At 32.9% G+C, this 11,113-nt stretch overlaps 1 pseudogene; it reads right to left on the bottom strand.

The window, feature by feature from the left end:
- Window positions 1–1,262: 1,262 nt before the first annotated feature.
- LOC121267530 lies at window positions 1,263–6,963 on the bottom strand (annotated as a pseudogene).
- Between the last annotated feature and the right edge of the window lie 4,150 nt (window positions 6,964–11,113).

The following is an 11,113-nucleotide window of genomic DNA, read 5'->3' as shown; positions in this document are numbered from 1 at the left end:
GGGATTGAAAGCCTGAGATAGGTGAAACTCTCAAGACATTCAGGTCAGACACAGTCTTGCGTCCAACTCAAAAACGGAAGGGAAAGGTGACTCCTAATTCCCAGACTTCCAACTATATTATTGTCCCAGATGATTCACAAATGGCATGTTAAATGATTCTGCAGGTCTACTTTGGTCTGAATATAGTCTGGAATGATTCTCTAACCGTACCTGATCAAGGGAGAGGAAAGGTCATTGAAGTGGGAAATCTTGTGTATGTTCTTAGAAAGGTTTCCTCTGCTAATGGAGCAGTAGGTTGAACTCTCTAAGTTATCTTCTTGGAAATTCCAATATTATACCGGAATAAAAAAAGGCAGGTGGCCTGCTAGTGCACAAAAGCACATGTCGTTTGTAGTGAATGCAGAATCGTTTGTTTTTGCAGATGAAATAAGATAAGATAAAATGAATTAAAATAAAACTTAAAAGTTAATAAAATATTATTAGAATATTTTTTTTTAAATTATTTTTATTTTATGATTTCAAAAAGTTGAATTGTTTATTTTATTTTGTATGAGAATTTAAAAAAGTTGTAATGATTATATGAGTTGAGAAGAATTGTGAAAGCGAACGAGTCTCATCCTAGCAAAATCTGGGCATTTCGACCCATTTGCAACCATTGTAGATTCACGTACAACATTTTTATAATTTATTTTATAGCTGTATATAAAATGTATTGATTGAGCGTAAAATAATTTGTAAAATAATTATAGGTATATAATTACTGATTATACATGTTACATCTGGTTTAGAGGGTTGATAACTCAAAATTGCTGGAGCATTATCACAAATATTAAATTTGACACATTTCTCGGGTGAGTAAAGCACGCACGTGCGATTCTCAACTAGTTCCTAAATAAAATTGGAGATACCATTTCTTGTTAGGCTTGCTTCATATACTGTGGTAAGTTTTGTGTAGACTTTTACCAAGGTTATAATTAAAAATATATATATGCTGAAATAGATTTTATAAAATTAAACTTACGAACTAATGTGATTTTATGTACGTTAAATCTACTTTATAATACGAATAATTTTACAATCTAACATATCATATCAAATTAAATCAATAACTAAATTTACTTTCATAAGACCTCCATTGTGACCAAAACATTTCTCAATTGAAAAACATGGGTATTTGGCTTCGATCATGCTGAATACTGACAAAAGGTCATATGTAATTTTAATTTAGCATTAGAATGAGGGATATATAGTCATTGGCTTTGTACCATAAATCGTATCATTCGTCTCATCAATGTCATAATACCACATGCACATTGCACAGGACATGTAAAGCACGTACCTTTTAAGAAAAACATTAGGAAGTTGGTTCATGGAGGACGTAAACGTTGGAAGGAAACTTCAACAGATATGAGCATTAAAAAAAAAAGTACAAATACTCAATTTCAGCACTAAAGCATCCAAGATGCAAGCTTTTGGCTAGCATTAACTTGCAAGGCTCGGCTGGAACGAGGCATTTTCACTTATATGTTACCACTGATACACTGCTGACTGCTGAGGTACCGTTCTTGCACCGCTGCGTGAGCTCCCAAAATGCAACTAAAAACCTGATAACAAAGTAAATGAAGTTCCCAAAAAAATTTGGAAAAATAAAGTCAATCACAGGTCCTCGTCACTTTCATAGTTTTGGCAGAGCGATAGTAGTCCTGTACTTGTATCAGCAATTTTATGCTCTTGGCTATTATCTCCGAACCCAGCCGGATTGTTACCACCGGAGGTCACAGCCTGTAGTGCACTTGTATTGGTTCTAGCCCCTTGTTTGTTCCCTTCCATTTTCACTAAATTACTATCATCGGAAGCCGGTTTCCTGACCGAAATCCTTACTGCTGAAGACTTGAATACAAACTTGGGATTGCCAGCAACCCCTGAACCACCTAGATTTTCTGTTAACAATTAAACATGAATATAAATTTGTAAGTCTCCAAAGGAAAATATTGTGGAGTTTTGGCAAGCGTCCAATATAATTTGTCGGGGTGTGACAAACAGGTATCACATCAATATTTTCCACCATTAATCTAATATTAAAGAATAAAGGGATCAATTTGTTACGCGAAGCATGCCCAATATATTATATATTTTTCTAAAAATTTTTACAGCAGGGACTAACTTGTAATTAGTGCAAACCCAGGTACCAACAGTCAATAGAGCTATTATCTCTAAAATAGATTACTTGAACAAATCCAGAGAAACTGAAAAGGAAAATAACATTAGTTAAACTCAAGTACGATATTTACATTGCCCTTTAGACAACAATGATACCATTTAGGAGCTAATGGCTACAATGCTATTGAGATGTCAATAACAGTGGTAGTGCGCTCCAATTTCTATACTAGGAATAGGGAAAGTATCTGATACCTTTGTTGGTGGAGCTGTCAACAAAAGTGGCTTTTGTCAAAGAATCTGTTGGGTTGCCAAGAGGCTCTTCAGAAACCTTTATCCTCTGCATTGAAATCATGTACAAACACAAGTTCAAATCTTTTCAGCATAATTCTAATTTCATACAACTATTAGCTTCCAGAAGATATTGGATTACAAACCCTGTAACTTTTTCTTCGCCATCCTATAATCTAAAATTATATTCCACCACTTAATATAAACAATTTACATGTATTTCAAATCTTTCCAGTATCAAATGACTCCTACTTGAAAACTATAAGAACCCATTATAAAATTCTGTTCAAAATATATCATGAAGAAGTGCACAAGAATAGACCTTTTTGCACCCTCAAAATGATAGATCTTTTTTTTCAAAATGATAGATTCAATCCATACTTACAAAACAAACTTAGGAAACACAAACCATCATTACAGCATCACCATACCTTCATATTATCACCAGATGTTTCACCATTGCCACTTGAAAGCTGAATCATATCTCCATCATCGTCAAGATCTTCATCATGAATTCTTCGAACAAAATCTATTGGCTTCTGCAAAATATTTTAAACATAGTTAAGAGGCAAACATCTTGCATACAAAAGAAAGGAGAGGGAGGGGGTGACTGGCATTGGAAGCAAACTAATAGAAGTACAATTTCTGTACTAACATGAAATATTTATTTTATAAGTGCTTCATCCTCTTCTTCCAACCTTTTCTCCTGCCAGCATAAAAATCAATTAATACAGCCAGAACCAAATGATAATACCACAGAGAAAGAGAGAGAGAGGGAGAGAGAGGGCAAAATGACCTAGAAATCTAAACTACAATATGACCATATATTTATGCAAAGAGGCCAATAGTTCTACTTCTAGAAAAGGACAAACTGTAGAAATATTTTATAAGTAAAAGGACAAACTGTAGAATTAGTTTATGAGAATCAGAAGTTAAGCCATTATAGTAAAATAGTCTTATATACTGTTTGAACAAGTGGATTTGACTAATTTGCATGCCTGTGCCTTGTGGAATATAGAATGGATTGAAGGGAATAGTTATGAATGGATGTGAACAAATTTCCCAAAGAAGTTTACAGTGTAAATAAAATTGTCACGGTTAACTAAAGAACTTCTCATAGACTGGAATGCTGATGCAGTCCAGGCAGCTAAAAACCAGTGACCCACAACTGAAGTACAATTGAAACAACATAGAAGGGACTTGATCTAGTGGCTGGTTGAGAAAGATACTAGACAGCAAAATCAATCCATTTTTTTGTTATGCTTGACCATAGATAAATAGTCACCCACAATATACATGAGAAAAGTGTTGAACATGCAGTTGTTCACCCTACAAAAGAGCCCAACCAACACAATGAAAGTGCCACTGTGCAGCCCAGTGGGATTTAGTAATGAGAGTGATCCGATATACATTTGCACTTACGGAGCAAAACTGATCTAAAAACGGAAAGCACATTAATCATACCTTTTCCCCGGCTGTGCGCTGCAAGGCCTCAAGCATGACATCTACACTCACAGTAGCATGTCTGGACTGCAAGACAAGAAAAGAGAAAGGGGGGGGGGGGGGGGGGGGCATTAGCATCAAACTCATATTGGCCTCAGGTTCAAACCAGGTGTTAATTGATTGATAAAGCAATAATTTTATACATGACGATGTTCTAAGACAACAGGTCTACAGTTACAAAAGCTATTTGAGCCCTGGATTCCATTTATCTCACTGTTAAGTGGATACTTGATTAAATAAAACCCATTTACTAAAGAAAGTACCTTCATAGACTTCATCTCATCTAGCACAGCAAGGATATCCATCTCTCTCTTTGAATCCAAGGTTCTGTTCTCTAATGATTTCATAGCATCTCCCATCTCCTCAGCATCCCTTTTCTGTTTTTCGATCTCTGTTGCCTGACGAAAAGAACAATTTATTGACAATGTCACAAGTTATGTTGATAACAACACTGGGGATCTGGCCACATAATATATAGTTGTGCACAGGAAGTTCTAGGGCATGTTTGGTAAGTTAATTTCTCTAATTGTTGAAAATTCTTTGAATGAGAATTTTGATATGTATTCTTGGAAAGAAAAATTTCTATAGAATGAAACGTTTTTTGGATACAAGTTTTATGACATGTTTAAATTGAGTTTGGTAAAAGTGGGTAGAAAGAACTAAAAGTTGCAACAATAAAAATGTTTTGCAATGGATTTTGTATTGGATATTCTTGATTTGTGATTTTTATGTCCCAAAACCGAGGTAAATACTCGGATGACAAAAACGTTTGGGTGATGATTTTTTTTTTTTTTTGGATTTTAAAGATGTTTGAAATGAAAGAGACCTTTCTCAAACCAAACATGCTTAAAACTTTTTACCTCGTCCTCTTCACACCAAGGCTCAAAATTCCGTGTGGCACCAGACTCAACAACATAGTCTGAATTTTTTGGATCTGTCTTCATCGCAAGCTCCGCAGAACACTTTGTACATTTGAAGTAGAATCGAAAGATTTGAATTCCTAAATATGTCTGCAACCGATTAAAGATAAGTGATCAAACCAGCAAAACAAGTACAAACCACTATAGAAAACCAAGAAGGAATATTAACCACGAGGATAGTAGTAAAGCTGAGGCTCATGCATTTAAGACACTTTCTTTGCTCTAAACAAGCTATATCATAAGTACGTGGTACAAAAAATTATAGATCTGTGGTTAATGTCCTCTATCTGGAAAAGGAAAACGAACATTAACATATTTAAAGCCAGACAAGTTCTTCATATTTAACTTTTCACACTGTTTTGGGGGAAAATGTTCTGGCAACACAGCAAGTTTCTTTTGAGTCATATCCCATATAATCCTCACTTCAAGGCACTGGACAGGTCATATCATCACACTTAACGATTTAGGGAAATTGAAATTAAACAATTTACAACCGCCAACACGGAATACATGACTAGGATAGGCTGGGTTTTATAGAAGATATGGAGTTAAGACTGACCAATAAAATAGTTACGGGTTTAAAAGAACATTAATTAAAAAAATACAACAGCCGAATATTTAGAGCAGGGAATTTTGTTGACTTTGAGGTCTCGTTTGTTTTCACAACTCCTCTCAACTCATCTCATCTTATCATTACAATTTTATCAAATTTTCACACAAAATAAAATAAACAATTCAACTTTTTCAAATCCCAAAACAAAAATAATATTAAAAAAATATATTCTAACAATATTTTATTAAACTTTTAACTTTAATCTCAACTCATTTCATCTCATCTGCGAAAACAAACAATGCCAATTGACAAATACAAACAAAAAGAAATAAACTTCAATCTCTTTGCTCAAGAAAACAAAAAAAAATAGACAATCAAAATAAACCAGTGTTAACAGGTAAAAAATCTCGAATAATGTAAAACGGGCAGTCCTAGAGTTGACAAGTATAATCCAATATAAGAGTAACATCAACTTTCAATTTAGATAGGAAGCCCTAAAACAAAGAAAGGGGATACATACCTCGCCTATGACATCCTCTTTACGGGAATTGAACTTGGTGCCCTTGTAGATATAATTACCGCAGGTGTTGCAGCGAATGCTCATGGGAAGCATCATGCGCACTTTCATCTGCTGGTTCTTCGGCCTCCAAACCCTCGGCAGCTTTGACGGATCGAAGTCCGGGGGATAATACTTGTTTAGAACCTTTCTTTCTCCCATCCTTCAAACAAATTCCCCAAGCAGCACTTCTGATTAGGCTTCGAGAGGACTACAATCACCAGATGTGAAATACATATATATATATATATGACTGCTTTCTCATAACTTTCTATATAGAGTTCTGCAACAAAAAATGTAAAATTTAAATATTTCATAGTTAGGGATCAATTTTTCCCATGGTTTTTTTTATTATCGATATATGCATAAGTAAAAAATAAAAAAAGATTCTCAGTTACACCCAGTACAAGAAAGAACTTAAGCATTGATTCACAATAGATTAAGATAGCAACAAAAACAACAAGTTTTCAGAAACAAAGAATATATAAGGTCAAGACAGAGATCTAAACTCCATCTAGCCAGAATGTAGAACTATGGACGTAAAAATAAAATAACCTAAAATTGAACCTCAAACCAATAGAAGAGAACTAAAGCCATAAAAAACTGAATAAAATAGAATGAGAAGAGGGTATATAGTACCAAACTTGAGTAGATGCTGGAATCGTTTTTGTCAGACAAACCAAATGGGTTAAGGGCTTGCAACCAAAAAGGGTAAGTGATCCTACGATCCTAACCCATTTTGGTCTGTCATGGAAATTACTGTAGACCCAAATACAAGAGGATTGAAGCGAAAAACATCTTATAAGCAGTTATGGAGAAGATAATGGCATAAGAAAGATTCTCTTACACGCAGTTATAGCCTTGTCAACGATGGTTCCCTTATCAGTGTGACTAGGGCCACTGGTGACTGGCGACGGGGCCGGGCGATGAGGAGCGGAGGGGAAGGTAGGTGACAAGTGTCACACGCCAAGAAGAACAAGAAGCAAAGAAGTCAAATCGTAACCCATTTATACAATCTTGGGCTTCTAATCAAGTAGCTACAATCACGGGCTTCACCCATTTAACTAAAGCCCAGCAAACTAATCACATATGCACGTATGCTTCTGAAACACTCCTCACGTGCGTAGACATCATTGGTATGCAACATAACAGCATTACTCTTCTTTCGTTAATAAATAATCAATCCTGCTAATTTCGAAGTGAAGAAATAAAGAACTCTTCATAAAACCAAAAATCTTAGGTAGTATTTAAATATTGAAGTGAGTTGAATTAAGTTAAGTTGAGATGATAAAATATTATTAGAATATTATTTTTTTAATATTATTATTATTTTAAGATTTGAAAAAGTTGAATTGTTTATTATATTTTGTGTTGAAATTTGAAAAAATTATAATGATAAGTTGAGATGGGTTGAAATAAGTTGATGATCCAAACGAAGCTTTATTTCTTTATTTTTGAGTATTTTTATAAGATTTTTTTTTTTTCGGTATGTGAATTTGTTTGGTACACTAGTTCCGTAAGATACCACGTATAAATTGAACCAATATTGATAAGAAGAATTTTATACATCAGTCACTATTCATTTTTATATTTCGCACTTATAGTTTTTTTTTATAGGATGTAGAGGTATTTTTCATAAGATATACGGTATTTTTTATAAGATATGAGATGTGAAGTAATGAATAGTAACTGATGAAAAGAATTTTTCTATTCATAAATCAAACTGGAAGTTAATCAGTTTTATCAATGAGTCCAATGGCAATCCCTTAAGTCCCTCGTTACCATCTTAATTTTGAAGTCTCTATAAAGTGAAAAGATAAATATATAAAATAGAATCTACAACAATAAATGATATAAGAGTTACTCATGTATCTATCTCTCACATTCATCTTTAATTTAAAATATTTAAAATAATATATTTAAAATATTTTCTTTTAACTCATGTATGTATCTCTTGGAGTTGCTGTCCATTGCAGAATGGGACCTGTATTGTTACACCTGACTTTGGATTCTTGTGGAACACCTCTTTGAAGTCCTCCAGATTATTTTTTGATTGAACCACCAGTGTGCTAGGATGTAGTGATTCTGCGCCAAATACATAACCATTCATTCTCTTCCCTGGTTTCCATGCCACCATTGCAAACTCGTCAGTTTCCTCTAACGTCATGCATGTAAAAACACATTCAAGCACCTCCCTAGAAAAGCTCCTTTCAATTCTACTTTTTGAATTCTTCTAGTGCATTGTCTCCAATCATCTTGAACATAAATAAATTCATAAACTGATATAATTTGATGTAATATATTTAATTATAAAATATTTTTATTATAAAGTAAATCTAACTAATCCCTAAGAGTTGGCTCAAGTGGTAAAGGTCAGGCTTGGGAGTATGCTCCCCCAGGTCTAATATTCAAATCCATTTAAATGCAAACAATCTCTAAGGATCATCAGATTGAGAGATTTTTTTTTTTAAATTACTCGAGGTGCCCTTGCGAAAAACTTAATTGTTATATCTTGAATAAGATAAATTATTAGGAAGTTTGCCATATCATTTTATATAGACTTTCTAAACATAAAAAAAACCTGAATATCTTTAAAAGTAGAGATTTTCTTGTTGAGAAATTCTATTTATAAGTCAGTATAGATCACACGTCTAGTAAAGTATTTACGTTACATAATTTGATATGTAAGAAGTTGAATCTTACAAATTAAATTTTATCATCTAAGTGATATGAAGGATGTGCTCTACACACCAACTGTTTCAATCTATTTTACAATAGAAAATGACAGAAAATAGCTTGTGCAAAAAAGCCCCAGGTTCGATCTGTCCTAAAGATCCTACTGGGCCCACCCTGATAAAATAGGGTTAAGTCAGATGTCGGGTTTAAACTATCTCAAACCAAGAAACCAATCACCCTGGGTCAAAATGTTTTGAGCTTCTCTTCTCCTTAAACCCTAGTCACTATCGCCTCCATTCATCGTTGTTGTTTACTCTCTCTTTTTTCCTTTTCTCTTATTCTTCTTGCAACGACGCTTCAACAACCCATTTTAGTTGATGTTCAGAACTAGAATGTTATGATTCTCGAAGCCTTAGTATTTAGCTTATGTCCATTGCTAGCATGTTGATATATAAAAAAACAAGAGCGCTTGAAAAATGAGACTAAAAAGTCTCAAGTTTTTGTAAGTCATTTGAGATAATAAAATAAAAATATTTAACAGATATTCATGGCATGCATAATTCCTATTTCTCTTCTAAGCATGTTTATGTTAACAAATATAATAGATTGCCAATTATACCTAGATATACCTTTGAGTCAACTGATTTACCAGTTTCATCCTTGTCAAGTTTGGTGAATAGGATTATTGGTGTTCCAATTTCCTTTGTACCTTCTATCCCAAACTTTTTGAGTAATTCTTTAATATATTTTGACTGATTAATGAATGTTTCAATTTTTGTGTGCTTGATTTGCAATCTGAGAAAGAAGTTAAGTTCTCCAATCATGCTCATTTCAAATTCTTCCTGCATACTCTTAGCAAAACTTGACACATATTTTCACTACTAGCATCAAATATTATATCATCTACATAAATTTCTATTAAAAAAAATCATCATTTTCATGTTTGATGAAAAAAGTTGTCAAGTTTTCCTCTTGAAAAATATTTTTTAATTCAGAAACCATTGAGTCTCTCATACCAAGCTCTAGGGTTTGTTTGAGTCCATATAGTGCTTTCGTGAGTTTGAAAACATGATTTGGAAAAATATGATTTTCAAAACCTGGAAGCTGCTCAACATATACCTCTTTATTTATAAAACCATTTAAAAAGATACTTTTAACATCTATTTAAAAAAGTTTGAAATGTTTATAAAAAGCATAAGCAAATAGCATTCGAATAGCTTCTAATCTTGCGACCGGTGCATATGTCTTATCATAATCAATTCCTTCTTCTTAATTGAAATCTTAGGCTACAAGTCGAGCCTTGTTTCTAGTGATAACTCCGGACTCATCTTTCTTGTTTCTCAAAACCCATTTTGTTCTAATAATAGTATGATTTTTGGATCTAGGAACAAGTGTCCAAACATCATTTCTTTCAAATTGATTTAGCTCTTCTTGCATAGATAGAATCTAAGATTTATAAAGAAGTGTTTCATCAATATTTTTGGGTTCAATCTGAGATAGAAAAACAATATGATTGTAAATATTTTTAAGAGATGATTGAATACTTATACCTCGTGAAGGTTCTCTTAGAATTTGTTCCATTGGATGATCTTTCATGATGTCTCCATGTTGAAGTCCTTCTATTGTGCTCTCTTTGTTGAGATTGAGACTATCCTGTTTATTTATACCTTATGTTTCTTCATCAACAAGTTTCTTAGAGTAGAGGATTAGATTCATCAAATACAATTTTACTTGTTCTCATGATATTTCCTTTCGAGTTGTCTCCAAATGTCATGTGTTCTTCTTCTTTAGATGTAAGATCAATAAACTTAGTCTTGTCTCCTGTCATATATCTTGAACATCCACTATCTAAAAACCATTTGATTTTACTTATGGAGGAGTTCATAAGAAACAAGATTTTTAGAAGAAACAATTAAAATGGTTTTTCTTCATTTATCAGTATTAGAAGAAACAAGATTTTTAGGTACTCATATGACCATAATAGTCATTGTATGTTTTCTTCTAATAGAACAAGCATAATAATTATAACAATTTTTATTACAAAAATTGCAAATAACATGTGACATATACGAAAATTTTGAGTAATTAATAATATATTTCTTTGAAAAAATTACTTTTATGAAAAGAATTTTGAATATTGGTCTTTGATTTTGAAGGATTATCAAAGAAGTTTTTATAAGATTTGTATTTTTGTTTTGGCATGTATCCCAAGCTTGCCTTGTGAAAACACATCTTTGACTATCAAGAAGTTTTTCAATTTTTTTTTTTTTTTTGTTTGTAAAGTTTTCAACAAACTTTTCTAAATCAGTAACTTTATTCTTCAACTCATAATTTTCATCTTTCAAAACAGTGTTTTCTATTCTTAAAACATCAATTTCGTTTGCTAAAAAAGAGTTTTTCTTTTTCAAAGTAGTGTGTTTGATACCCAATTTGTCAAGTTCCTCATATACCTCTTCT

Source organism: Juglans microcarpa x Juglans regia, chromosome 5S, assembly GCF_004785595.1.
Source record: "Juglans microcarpa x Juglans regia isolate MS1-56 chromosome 5S, Jm3101_v1.0, whole genome shotgun sequence".
NCBI lineage: Eukaryota > Viridiplantae > Streptophyta > Magnoliopsida > Fagales > Juglandaceae > Juglans > Juglans microcarpa x Juglans regia.
The sequence above is the reverse complement of the archived record's forward strand: the minus strand, read 5'-3'. Positions and strand labels throughout refer to the sequence as shown.